The sequence below is a fragment of the Hibiscus syriacus genome, unplaced genomic scaffold (genome assembly GCF_006381635.1).
Source record: "Hibiscus syriacus cultivar Baekdansim isolate YM2019G1 unplaced genomic scaffold, ASM638163v2 tig00111095_pilon, whole genome shotgun sequence".
Classification (NCBI taxonomy): domain Eukaryota; kingdom Viridiplantae; phylum Streptophyta; class Magnoliopsida; order Malvales; family Malvaceae; genus Hibiscus; species Hibiscus syriacus.
In genome coordinates this window covers 6,984,913-6,999,767 of record NW_024062980.1, presented here as the reverse complement: position 1 = coordinate 6,999,767, position 14,855 = coordinate 6,984,913, and positions in this window count along the sequence as shown.

Here is a 14,855-nt window from a genome sequence, read left to right as displayed (position 1 = left end):
GATTACCCTAAAATTAAGCCTATAGTATCGACACTGTTCTTCCAGTACCGATACCCTTACCTAGATTTTCCATTTTTAATCCTGATTCTTACCCAAACTTGGTCATATTTCCTTATGTTTACCCCCAACAATACTACTAAACTCTTTTTTACTTATCCCTAGTAACTTTCCTTCATTTAGCTTCTTAAAACATCCAAAATCTTCGAACAACATTTCCATCAAAGAATCATACCGGTTTTTTTAACATGTTTTTAATCTCATCCAATGCTTTAATATCTTTATTTCCTTCTTTGACAAGTCAAATATGCTAGTAAACATCAATAAAAACTCATATTCTAACATATCATTCAAAAACCCATTTTCTTAAATATAAAATATTTCATCCATCTCCTAGTTTTAATCGTATTTAACCTTTCCTTAAGCTTACTTATCACTTAAGGTTGCAAGAACAAACCATAATCGAAAGGAAAAACTAGTTTGATGAAGCTTACCTTATTTATGGAGGAGAACACATGAACACTGAAAATGAAAAATAGAAGATAACTAAGGTATTAACACCCTTTCTTTCCCCCCTTTATTTTACTTTAATAACCAAACTCATTTCCTCTTTAAAGGACCAAAATACCCCTTTCATTCTTTCATTCTTAGAAATTGGTCTTAACCAAAAATTTCTAAATTATTTTCTTATACTTTATCATTTATTAGATAAATCCTCAAATTTTAAATCTTTTCAATAAAGTCACTTGCCTGATATTATGTGTATTATAATTCTCCCCTTAAGAAAATTCATCCTCGAATTTAATGAAGTATCTGGAACGAAGAGGTGTGGAAACTGCTTCCTCATGTCCTCCTCTCTTTCCCAAGTAGCTTCTTCCACCTTATGATTTTGCCAGAGCACTTTAACTAAAGGAATCTTCTTGTTATGCAACTCCTTGTTTTCTCTAGCCAAGATCCTCATTGGTTTTTCCTCATAAGTTAAATCTGATTGGATCTCTATTTCTTCTGGTCTCATAAAGTGGAATGGATCTGATTGGTACCTTCTGAGCATCAATTTGTGAAAGACATTGTGGATCTTGTCCATATCATGGGAAAAGCTAACTGATATGCTACTGGTCCGACCCTTTTCAATATCTCATGAGGTCCAATAAATCTCGGACTCAGCTTCCCTTTGCGTCCAAACCACAATACTTTCTTCCAAGGCGTCACCTTTAGAAACACCTTATCTCCCACTTGAAATTTAATTTCCTTTATTTTCAAATTGGCATAAGATTTCTGTCGATCGGAGGCTATCTTCATACTATCCTGAATAATTTTTAATTTCTCCTGTATTTCTTTCATCAAATTCGGGCCAACTAGATTTTGATCTTTAAGTTCAAACCAATTTAATGGTGTTCATCATTTTATCCCATACAAAGCTTCATACGGGGCCATCTTAATACTTGATTGATAACTATTGTTATAAGAAAATTCCGCTAAAGGAAAATACCTTTCCCATGATCCGGTAAATTCCATTACACAGGCCCTTAGCATATCCCCTAATAACGACTCTTTAAATCGTGATACATCTTATTCACACCTAGATGCATCGTCAAAGGACTATAGTGTGCCTCGTAAAAAATATCTTCCTTCAATTCTTCATTATCGGGAATGCAAAGTCTTCCCCGATAATATAAACATCTATCACTCCTCATTTTAAAGTCTTTGGTTTCTTTTTTTTTCTACATGTGCCATCCTTGCCAAACAGGTCTCATTTTAACCCTGTAACTCTTTTACCCGATCCAAAAACATCGATTTTAATTTAAGTTCAATAATAAAGGTACCATCTTCCTTTAAAGACATACACGCATCTAAAGCTCGTAAAGATGAAAAAGTCTTTCGACTGAGTGCATTAGCTACTACATTACCTTTTCCTGGATGGTAATCAATTATTAAATAATAATATTTTAAAAGCTCACTCCATCTTCTCTGTCTCAAATTCATTAATCTTTTACTCAAAGGCATTTAGCCTTTCATCTAACTTGAAATATTGGCACCTTTCTGCCAAATGCACAGCTAGGCAATTAATCTTTTACTTAAAGGCATTTAGCCTTTCATCTAACTTGCAATATTGGCACCTTTCTACCAAATGCACAGCTAGGTAATTAATCTTTTACTCAAAAGCATTTAGCCTTTCATCTAACTTGCAATATTGGCACATTTCTGCCAAATTCACAACTAGGCAATTAATCTTTTACTCAAAGGCATTTAGCCTTTCATCTAACTTGCAATATTGACACCTTTCTGCCAAATGCATAGTTAGGCAATTAATCTTTTACTCAAAGGCATTTAGTTTTTCATCTAACTTGCAATATTGACACATTTCTGCCAAATGCACAGCTAGGAAATTAATGTTTTACTCAAAGACATTTAGCCTTTCATCTAACTTGCAATATTGACACATTTCTTCCAAATGCACAGCTAGGCAATTAATCTTTATTTTAAGAATAGTTCTTACCCTAAAAATTATTCATAATATCAATTCCACACACATTATAAACATATATCATATAAGGTAAATAATACATTAATTTAAACAGTTGAGGTGGACTTATTGTGAGTCTCCCTCCAACCCATATAATTACAATATATGCACTCACCAGATATGTTTCCATACTATGTTGTAGTGATGTCCAACTACTCGTCAACTTTGTCATTGCCATTTTTCTTGCTTGACTCGGGAACTTGGTTATGATATACACAAGAACCCATATAATACACGTTTCATACAAATGTTAGTATATTATCTAACATTTATACTTTAATAATACTCAAAAGTACTATTATTTTTAAATTTCTATAACAATTTCAGCCTATCTTATAATTCTTGGCTTAATTGTATCGATACACATACCATGGTATCGATACTTTTATATTATGGTACCGATACTCCCTTTTAGTATCGATACCATTTTGGCATTCTGTAATCCATGGTATCGATACCTTTCTTCTAGTACCGATAATTCTATACTATGGTACCTATACTCCCTTTTAGTATCGACACCATTTATACATTCTGGATTCCAAGGTATCGATACCTTTCTCTTAGTATTGATACTCACATCAGTATCGATACTAATGTAATTAGTATCGATATCGCACATCTGATTACCCTAAAATTAAGCATATATTATCGACACTGTTCTTTCAATACTGATACCCTTACCTAGATTTTCCATTTTTCATCCTGATTCTTACCCAAACTTGGTCATTTTTCCTTATGTTTACCCCCAACAATACTACTAAACTCTTTTTTACTTATCCATACTAACTTTCCTTCATTTAGCTTCTTAAAACATCCAAAATCTCTGAAGAACATTTCCATCTAAGAATCATTCTAGTTTTTTTAACATGTTTTTAATCCCATCCAATGCTTTAATATCTTATTTACTTCTTTGACAAGTCAAATATGCTAGTAAACATCAATAAAAACTCATATTCTAACATATCATTCAAAAACCCATTTTCTTAAATATAAAATATTTCATCCATCTCCTAGTTTTAATCGTATTTAACCTTTTTTTAAGCTTACTTATCACTTAAGGTTGCAAAAACAAACCAGAATCGAAAGGAAAAACTAGTTTGATGAAGCTTACCTTATTTATGGAGGAGAACACATGAACACTGAAAAAGAAAAAGAGTCGAATTTTAAATCTTTTCAATAAAGTCATTGGCATGATATTCGGTGTATTATAATTCTCCCTTTAAGAAAATTCATCCTCGAATTTAATGAAGTATCTGGAACGAAGAGGTGTGGAAACTGCTTCCTCATGTCCTCCTGTCTTTCCCAAGTAGCTTCTTCCACCTTATGATTTTGCTAGAGCACTTTAACTAAAGGACTCTTCTTGTTATGCAACTCCTTGTTTTCTCTAGCCAAGATCCTCACTGGTTTTTCCTCATAAGTTAAATCTGATCGAATCTCTATTTCTTCTGGTCTCATAAAGTGGAATGGATCTTATCGGTACCTTCTGAGCATCAATTTGTGAAAGACATTGTGGATCTTGTTCATATCAGGGGAAAAGCTAATTGATATGCTACTGGTCCGACCCTTTTCAATATCTCATGAGGTCCAATAAATCTCGGACTCAGCTTCCCTTTGCATCCAAACCACAATACTTTCTTCCAATGCGTCACTTTTAGAAACACCTTATCTCCCACTTGAAATTTAATTTCCTTTATTTTTAAATTGGCATAATATTTCTGTCGATTGGAGGCTATCTTCATACTATCCTGAATAATTTTTAATTTCTCCTCTATTTCTTTAATCAAATCCGGGCCAACTAGATTTCGATCTTTAAGTTCAAACCAATTTAATGGTGTTCATCATTTTCTCCCATACAAAGCTTAATACGGGGCCATCTTAATACTTGATTGATAACTATTGTTATAAGCAAATTCTGCTAAAGGCAAATACCTTTCCCATGATCCGGTAAATTCCATTACACAGGCCCTTAGCATATCCTCTAATATTTGAATGGTTCGTTCCGACTGCCCATCTGTATGTGGATGAAAAGTTATGTTGAAGTTCAATCGAGACCCAATGTCTCATGGAAAGACTTCCAGAATCTTGAAGTAAACCTTGGGTCTTGATCGGACACTATCGATATAGGCACTCCATGCAATCTAACTATCTCTTTTATACAACTCCGCAAACTTATCCATCGAGTAATCTACTCGAACCAAGATAAAATGAGGCATCTTGGTCAATCTGTCCACAATTACCCGTATCGAGTCCTTTTTACCTGGTGACAAGGGTAATCTCGAAAAAAAGCTATTGTAACACTTTCCCACTTCCACTCGGGAATGGATATCGGTTGTAGCAATCCATAAGACATATGATGTTCAGCTTTCACTTGCTGACATGTCAAACATTTTGTAACAAACTCTGATACGGCTCTTTTCATACCAGGCCACCAATAACGACTCTTTAAATCGTGATACATCTTATTCACACCTGGATGCATCGTCAAAGGACTATAGTGTGCCTCGTTAAAAATATCTTCCTTCAATTCTTCATTATCGGGAATGCAAAGTCTTCCCCGATAATATAAACATCTATCACCCCTCAGTTTAAAGTCTTTGGTTTCTTCTTTTTTCTACATGTGCCATCCTTGCCAAAAAGGCTCATCTTGACCCTGCAACTCTTTTACCCGATCCAAAAACATCGATTTTAATTTAAGTTCAATAATCAAGGCACCATCTTCCTTTAAAGACATACACACATCTAAAGCTCGTAAAGATGCAAAAGTCTTTCGACTGAGTGCATCAGCTACTACATTAGCTTTTCCTGGATGATAATCAATTATTAAATAATAATATTTTAAAAGCTCAATCCATCTTCTCTGTCTCAAATTCATTAATCTTTTACTCAAAGGCATTTAGCCTTTCATATAACTTGCAATATTGGCACCTTTCTGCCAAATGCACAGCTAGGCAATTAATCTTTTACTAAAAGGGATTTAGCCTCTCATCTAACTTGCAATATTGGCACATTTCTACCAAATGCACAGCTAGGCAATTAATCTTTTACTCAAAGGCATTTAGCCTTTACTCTAACTTGCAATATTGATACCTTTCTGCCAAATTCACAACTAGGCAATTAATCTTTTACTCAAAGGCATTTAGCCTTTCATCTAACTTGCAATATTGACACCTTTCTGCCAAATGCATAGTTAGGCAATTAATCTTTTACTCAAAGGCATTTAGCTTTTCATCTAACTTGCAATATTGACACCTTTCTACCAAATGCACAGCTAGGCAATTAATGTTTTACTCAACGACATTTAGCCTTTCATCTAACTTGCAATATTGGCACCTTTCTTCCAAATGCACAGCTAGGCAATTAATCTTTTATTTTAAGAATAGTTCTTACCCTAAAAATTATTCATAATATCAATTCCACACACATTATAAACATATATCATATAAGGTAAAACATACATTAATTTAAACATTTGAGGTGGACTTATTGTGAGTCTTCCTCCAACCCATATAATTACAATATATGCACTCACCTGATATGTTTCAATACTATGCTGTAGTGATGTCCAACTACTCGTCAACTTTGTCTTTACCATTTTTCTTGCATGACTCGAGAGCTTGGTTATGATATACACAAGCACCCATATAGCACACATTTCATACAAATGTTAGTATATTATCTAACATTTATACTTTAATAATACTCAAAAGTACTATTATTTTTAAATTTCTATAAAAAATTCAACCTATCTTATAATTCTTGGCTTAATAGTATCGATACTTTTATACTATGGTACCGATACTCCCTTTCAGTATCGATACCATGTTGGCATTCTGTAATCCATGGTATCGATACCTTTCTTCTAGTACCGATAATTCTATACTATGGTACCGATACTCCCTTTCAGTATCGATACCATTTATACATTCTGGATTCCAAGGTATCGATACCTTTCTCTTAGTATCGATACTAACATCAGTATCGATACTAATTACATTAGTATCGATACCGCACATCTAATTACCCTAAAATTAAGACTATAGTATCGATACTGTTCTTCATGTACCGATACCCTTACCTAGATTTTCCATTTTTCATCCTGATTCTTACCCAAACTTGGTCATATTTCCTTATGTTTACCCCCAACAATACTACTAAACTCTTTTTTACTTATCCCTACCAACTTTCCTTCATTTAGCTTATTAAAACATCCAAAATCTCCGAAGAACATTTCCATCTAAGAATCATAGCAATTTTTTTAACAAGTTTTTAATCCCATCCAATTCTTTAATATCTTATTTACTTCTTTGACAAGTCAAATATTCTAGTAAACATCAATAAAAACTCATATTCTAACATATCGTTCAAAAACCCATTTTCTTAAATCTCAAATATTTCATCCATCTCCTAGTTTTAATCGTATTTAACCTTTCCTTAAGCTTACTTATCATTTAAGGTTGCAAGAACAAACCAGAATCGAAAGGAAAAGTTAGTTTGATGAAGCTTACCTTATTGATGGAGGAGAACACATGAACACTGAAAAAGAAAAAGAAAAGATAGCTAAGGTATTAACACCCTTCCTTTCCCCCCTTTATTTTACTTTAATAACCAAACTCAATTCCCCTTTAAAGGACAAAAATACCCCTTTCATTCTTTCATTCTTAGAAATTGGTCTTAACCAAAAATTTCTATATTATTTTCTTATACTTTATCATTTATTAGATAAATCCTCAAATTTTAAATCTTTTCAATAAAGTCACTGGATTGATATTCGGTGTATTATAATTCTCCCCTTAAGAAAATTCGTCCTCGAATTTAATGAAGTATCTAGAACGAAGAGGTGTGGAAACTACTTCCTCATGTCCTCGTCTCTTTCCCAAGTAGCTTCTTCCACCTTATGATTTTTCCAAAGTACTTTAACTAAAGGAATCTTCTTGTTATGCAACTCCTTGTTTTCTCTAGCCAATATCCTAACTGGTTTTTCCTCATAAGTTAAATCTGATCGGATCTCTATTTCTTCTGGTCTCATAAAGTGGAATAGATCTGATCGGTACCATCTGAGCATCAATTCGTGAAAGACATTGTGGATCTTGTCCATATCAGGGGAAAAGCTAACTGATATGCTACCGGTCCGACCCTTTTCAATATCTCATGAGGTTTAATAAATCTCAGACTCAGCTTCCCTTTGCGTCCAAACCACAATACTTTCTTCCAAGGCGTCACTTTTAGAAACACCTTATCTCCCACTTGAAATTCAATTTCCTTTATTTTCAAATTGGCATAAGATTTCTGTTGATCGGAGGCTATCTTCATACTATCCTGAATAATTTTTAATTTCTCCTCTATTTCTTTCATCAAATCCGGGCCAACTAGATTTCGATATTTAAGTTCAAACCAATTTAATGGTGTTCATCATTTTCTCCCATACAAAGCTTCATACGGGGCCATCTTAATACTTGATTGATAACTATTGTTATAAGCAAATTCCGCTAAAGGCAAATACCTTTCCCATGATCTGGTAAATTCCATTACACAGGCACTTAGCATATCCTCTAATATTTGAATAGTTCGTTCTGTCTGACCATATGTATGCGGATGAAAAGCTGTGCTGAAGTTCAATCGAGACCCAATGCCTCATGGAAAGACTTCCAGAATCTTGAAGTAAACCTTGGGTCTCGATCGGACACTATCGATATAGGCACTCCATGCAGTCTAACTATCTCTTTTATATACAACTCCGTAAACTTATCCATCGAGTAATCTACTCGAATCGAGATAAAATGAGCCATCTTGGTCAATCTGTCCACAATTACCCGTATCGAGTCTTTTTTACCTGGTGACAAGGGTAATCTCTAAAAATATCTATTGTAACACTTTCCCACTTCCACTCGGGAATGGATATCGGTTGTAGCAATCCATAAGACATATGATGTTCAGCTTTCACTTGCTGACATGTCAAACATTTTGTAACAAACTCTGATACGGCTCTTTTCATACCAGGCCACCAATAACGACTCTTTAAATCGTGATACATCTTATTCACACCTGGATTCATCGTCAAAGGACTATAGTGTGCCTCGTTAAAAATATCTTCCTTCAATTCTTCATTATCGGGAATGCAAAGTCTTCCCCGATAATATAAACATCTATCACCCCTCATTTTGAAGTCTTTGGTTTCTTCTTTTTTCTACATGTGCCATCCTTGCCAAATAGGTCTCATATTGACCTTGCAACTCTTTTACCCGATCCAAAAACATCGATTTTAATTTAAGTTCAGTAATCAAGGCACCATCTTCCTTTAAAGACATACGCGCATCTAAAGCCCGTAAAGATGTAAAAGTTTTTCGACTGAGTGCATCAGCTACTACATTAGCTTTTCCTGGATGGTAATCAATTATTAAATAATATTTTTTTAAAAGCTCAATCCATCGTCTCTATCTCAAATTCATTAAACTTTTACTCAAAGGCATTTAGCATTTCATCTAACTTGCAATATTGGCACCTTTTTGCCAATTGCACAGCTAGGCAATTAATCTTCTACTTAAAGGCATTTAGCCTGAAATATAAATTGCAATATTGGCACCTTTCTACCAAATGCACAACTAGGCAATTAATCTTTTACTCAAAGACATTTAGCCTTTCATCTAACTTGCAATATTGGTACCTTTCTGCCAAATTCACAACTAGGCAATTAATCTTTTACTCAAAGGCATTTAGCCTTTCATCTAACTTGCAATATTGACACCTTTCTGCCAAATGCATAGTTAGGCAATTAATCTTTTACTCAAAGGCATTTAGCTTTTCATCTAACTTGCAATATTGACACATTTATACCAAATGCATAGCTAGGCAATTAATGTTTTACTCAAAGACATTTAGCCTTTCAACTAACTTGCAATATTGACACATTTCTTCCAAATGCACAGCTAGGCAATTAATCTTTTATTTTAAGAATAGTTCTTACCCTAAAAATTATTCATAATATCAATTCCACACACATTATAAACATATATCATATAAGGTAAATCATACATTAATTTAAACATTTGAGGTGGACTTATTGTGAGTCTCCCTCCAACCCATATAATTACAATATATGCACTCACCTGATATGTTTCCCTACTATTCTATAGTGATGTCCAACTACTCGTCAACTTTGTCTTTACCATTTTTCTTGCTTGACTCGGGAGCTTGGTTATGATATACTCAAGCACCCATATAGCACACATTTCATACAAATGTTAGTATATTATCTAACATTTATACTTTAATAATACTAAAAAGTACTATTATTTTTAAATTTCTATAACAATTTCAGCCTATCTTATAATTCTTGGCTTAATAGTATCGATACCCATACTATGGTATCGATACTTTTATACTATGGTACCGATACTCCCTTTCAGTATCGATACCCTTTTGGTATTCTGTAATCTATGGTATCGATACCTTTCTTCTAGTACCTATAATTCTATACTATGGTACCGATACTCCCTTTCAATATCGATACCATTTATACATTCTGGATTCCAAGGTATCGATACCTTTCTCTTAGTATCGATACTCACATTAGTATCGATACTAATTACATTAGTATCGATACCGCACATCTGATTACCCTAAAATTAAGCCTATAGTATCGACATTGTTCTTCCAATACCGATACCCTTACCTAGATTTTCCATTTTTCATCCTGATTCTTACCCAAACTTGGTCATATTTCCTTATGTTTACCGCTAACAATACTACTAAACTCTTTTTTACTTATCCCTACTAACTTTCCTTCATTTATCTTCTTAAAACATCCAAAATCTCCAAAGAACATTTCCATCTAAGAATTATACAAGTTTTTTTAACATGTTTTTAATCCCATCCAATGCTTTAATATATTATTTACTTCTTTGACAAGTTAAATATGCTAGTAAACATCAATAAAAACTCATATTCTAACATATAATTCAAAAACCCATTTTCTTAAATCTCAAATATTTCATCCATCTCCTAGTTTTTATCGTATTTAACCTTTCCTTAAGCTTACTTATCACTTAAGGTTGCAAGAACAAAGCAGAATCGAATGGAAAAACTAGTTTGATGAAGCTTACCTTATTTATAGAGGAGAACACATGAACACTGAAAAACAAAAAGAGAAGATAGCTAAGGTAGTAACACCCTTCCTTTCTCCCCTTTATTTTACTTTAATAACCAAACTTATTTCCCCTTTAAAGGTCTAAAATACCCCTTTCATTCTTTCATTCTTAGAAATTGGTCTTAACCAAAAATTTCTAAATTATTTTCTTATACTTTATCATTTATTAGATAAATCCTCAAATTTTAAATCTTTTCAATAAAGTCACTGGCCTGATATTCTGTGTATTATAATTTTCCCCTTAAGAAAATTCCTCCTCGAATTTAATGAAGTTTCTGGAACGAAGATGTGTGAAAACTGCTTCCTCATGTCCTACTCTCTTTCCCAAGTAGCTACTTCCACCTTATGATTTTGCCAGATCACTTTAACTAAAGGAATCTTCTTTTTATGCAACTCCTTGTTTTCTCTAGCCAAGATCCTCACTGGTTTTTCCTCATAAGTTAAATCTGATCGGATCTCTATTCTTCTAGTCTCATAAAGTGGAATAGATATGATAGGTACCTTCTGAGCATCAATTCGTGAAAGACATTGTGGATCTTGTCCATATGAGGGGCAAAGCTAACTGATATGTTACTGGTCCGACCCTTTTCAATATCTCATGAGGTCCAATAAATCTCGGACTCAGCTTCCCTTTGCGTCCAAACTACAATACTTTCTTCTAAGGCGTCACTTTTAGAAACACCTTATCTCTCACTTGAAATTCAATTTCCTTTATTTTCAAATTGGCATAAGATTTCTCTTGATCGGAGGCTATCTTCATACTATCCTGAATAATTTTTAATTTCTCCTCTATTTCTTTCATCAAATCCGGGCCAACAAGATTTCGATCTTTAAGTTCAAACCAATTTAATGGTGTTCATCATTTTCTCCCACACAAAGCTTCATACGGGGCCATCTTAATACTTAATTGGTAACTATTGTTATAAGTAAATTCCGCTAAAGGCAAATACCTTTCCCATGATCCGGTAAATTCCATTACACATGCCCTTAGCATATCCTCTAATATTTAAATGGTTCGTCCTTACTGCCCATCTGTATGCAGATGAAAAATTGTGCTGAAGTTCAATCGAGACCCAATGCCTCATGGAAAGACTTCCAGAATCTTGAAGTAAACCTTGGGTCTTGTTCGGACACTATCGATATTGGCACTCCATGCAGTCTAACTATCTCTTTTATATACAACTCCGTAAACTTATCTAACGAGTAATCTACTCAAACCGAGATAAAAATGAGCCATCTTGGTCAATCTGTCCACAATTACCCGTATCGAGTCCTTTTTACCTGGTGACAAGGGTAATCTCAAAAAAAATCTATTGTAACACTTTCCCACTTCCACTCGGGAATGGATATCGGTTGTAGCAATCCATAAGATATATGATGTTCAACTTTCACTTGCTGACATGTCAAACATTTTGTAACAAACTCTGATACGGCTCTTTTCATACCAGGCCACCAATAACGACTCTTTAAATTGTGATACATCTTATTCACACCTGGATGCATCGTCAAAGGACTATAGTGTGCCTCGTAAAAAATATCTTCCTTCAATTCTTTATTATCGGGAATGCAAAGTCTTCCCCGATAATATAAACATCTATCACCCCTCATTTTGAAGTCTTTGGTTTCTTCTTTTTTCTACATGTGCCATCCTTGCCAAACAGGTCTCATCTTGACCCTGAAACTCTTTTACCCGATCTAAAAACATCGATTTTAATTTAAGTTCAACAATTAAGGCACCATCTTCCTTTAAAGACATACGCGCATCTAAAGCTCCTAAAGATGCAAAAGTCTTTCGACTGAGTGCATCAGCTACTACATTAGCTTTTCCTGGATGGTAATCAATTATTAAATAATAATATTTTAAAAGCTCAATCCATCTTCTCTGTCTCAAATTCAGCTCTTTTTGAGTCAGCAAGTACTTTAGAATCTTGTGATCCGTGTAAACATGGTAACTCTCACCGTACATGTAACATCCCAACAACCAGGTCAATAACTAAAATATAAATTTTGGAAACTTAGTGCTTAATTTTGAAACATGTAAAAAGTTCAGGGATTTAATTGTAATTTCAGTGCAGGATTGAATTGCAAGGAAGGATAAATAGAGGGATAAGATGGCCATTTGTAAGGAAATAATTAAATTATGTTATGGTTATATATTAACCCACGTGGAAAGGTGGGAAGCAAATATAAGCTTCCAGAGTTCTCTTCTCCTCCTCTTTTCATCTTACGTGAAGGTCTAAGGCAAAGGTGAGATTTCTTATTAGTTGAAATTTAAGTTGAATTTTGTTCTTTAGATTATACTTAAGCTTAAGGAAAGCTTAAATTACCTTAAAATTCAAGGATAAGAGAGTTTGATGGAATTAAAGTAAAGAAGGGGATAACAGAAATTTTGATAGAAAGATATTAATTAGATTTCAAGACCAAATTTGACTTGTCATTAGTGGAATTAAGAAGTATAAAGTGTTAGAATTGGAATTAGAACATGTTGGAAATTGAGTGTTATTCATAAATGACATATAAAGGATAGGATGCTGAGTTTAAAGAAGTGATTATTGAGTAGAAATGAGTTTAAGTGTGTGTATAAAAGTTAGGATTATTAAAGGAGGTGAAAGATGAAGAGTTGAGATGAAAAGAGAGAGAATTTCGTACTTAAAATGGAATTTCTGGGTTGTGTGCATCGATGCATCTTCAATGTGTATCGATGCACTCTCAAATAAATAAACATCGAATGCAATTAGTGCATCGATGCATAAGGAGTGCATCGATGCACCCCCTTAAGATTAAAACATCGAAGGTGGTTTGTGTATCGATGCATGGGTAGTGCATCGATGCACATGTTAAGGGATGCATCGATACACTATAGAATGTATCGATGCACTTTAATGGGAAATGAAATAAATCTTTCTTTCAGTCTAAGAAGTGATAGATTATAGTATATCAATTGGATACTGATAGTATAAATACATGATTGTCTAGACATCGATCGAAAGTAAAGTTCAGATAGGTTGTTAGAGTAAGATTCCCAAGAAAGAACAAGAACTTGATAATGTTTATTGTGAGTAGGTGAGTACATGATAATAAGTGTATGTTATGTTAAGGAATTAAGACTTGCGATGAGTCTAATTCCGATATTATGTGATATGAGTACTGAAGCAAAAACATGTAGTGATATGGTGCTAGATGTATTGTATATGAGTAAATGCATATGTCTAATTGTTGAATGCATCTTTATACGTGAACTATGTAAATGCATGTATTTATGATAATAGGTCATATGATCATAAGATATAGGATAAAATATATGTGAAAGAAATATGACTTATATATGTTTCTATTAGAATGTCATATGATATGTTTGTATGTGATAATTGAATGAAGGAATTGTATGGGAACATGTCTTATGAGATAAGAATCAGGACTATGAGCTATGTGAAAAGGCATACAAGTAAAAGTAAAAAGCTATGTGATAAGTGAATGTGAATTACACGGAAATATGCTATGTGAAAGTGAACAATGTGCCTATGTGAATATGTGAAAAGATATAAAAGGTAATGGCCATGTCATGTGTTATGAGAGTTATAGGTATAGTTGGCATGCCAAGAGTTGAGGGTCTACGTGGTCCTTCGGGATATAGTGGTCCTTTGGGACACAGTGGTCCTTCGAGACATAGTGGTCCTACGGGACAAATTCTACGCTCCCCTAGTGGGATTTATACGAGCTGTGGTGACAACATTGTGCACAACCTCTATGTACTCACATACCTTAAGTTCTCAATAGTATGCATGGGCTTTGAAAAGAAAACATAATTTTATATAATGATACGTGTGTTTCTCGTGAAATGATATATTTGATATGTGATATGTATAAGTAATAAGTTAGGATCATATGATAATAATGGTAACAAGTGCATATGTGTAATTGTGATATGAGATGTTATATGGTTATGTATGATATGATCATAGTAATTATTCATGTATTGTTGTGTTCTGAAATTATATTATACGTTTATGTTCAATATATGCTCATATGATGGAATTGAATTAATGACAAGGAAATAAGTAAGGATAAACATTTTAGTGACGAGTTCAATATGTATATAAGTATAATGTGTATTACATAAGATGTTCATGCATTTGTTAGTTTACTTTATGTATTTACATGTCTCACTAAGTCTATGACTTAGCTTGTAAG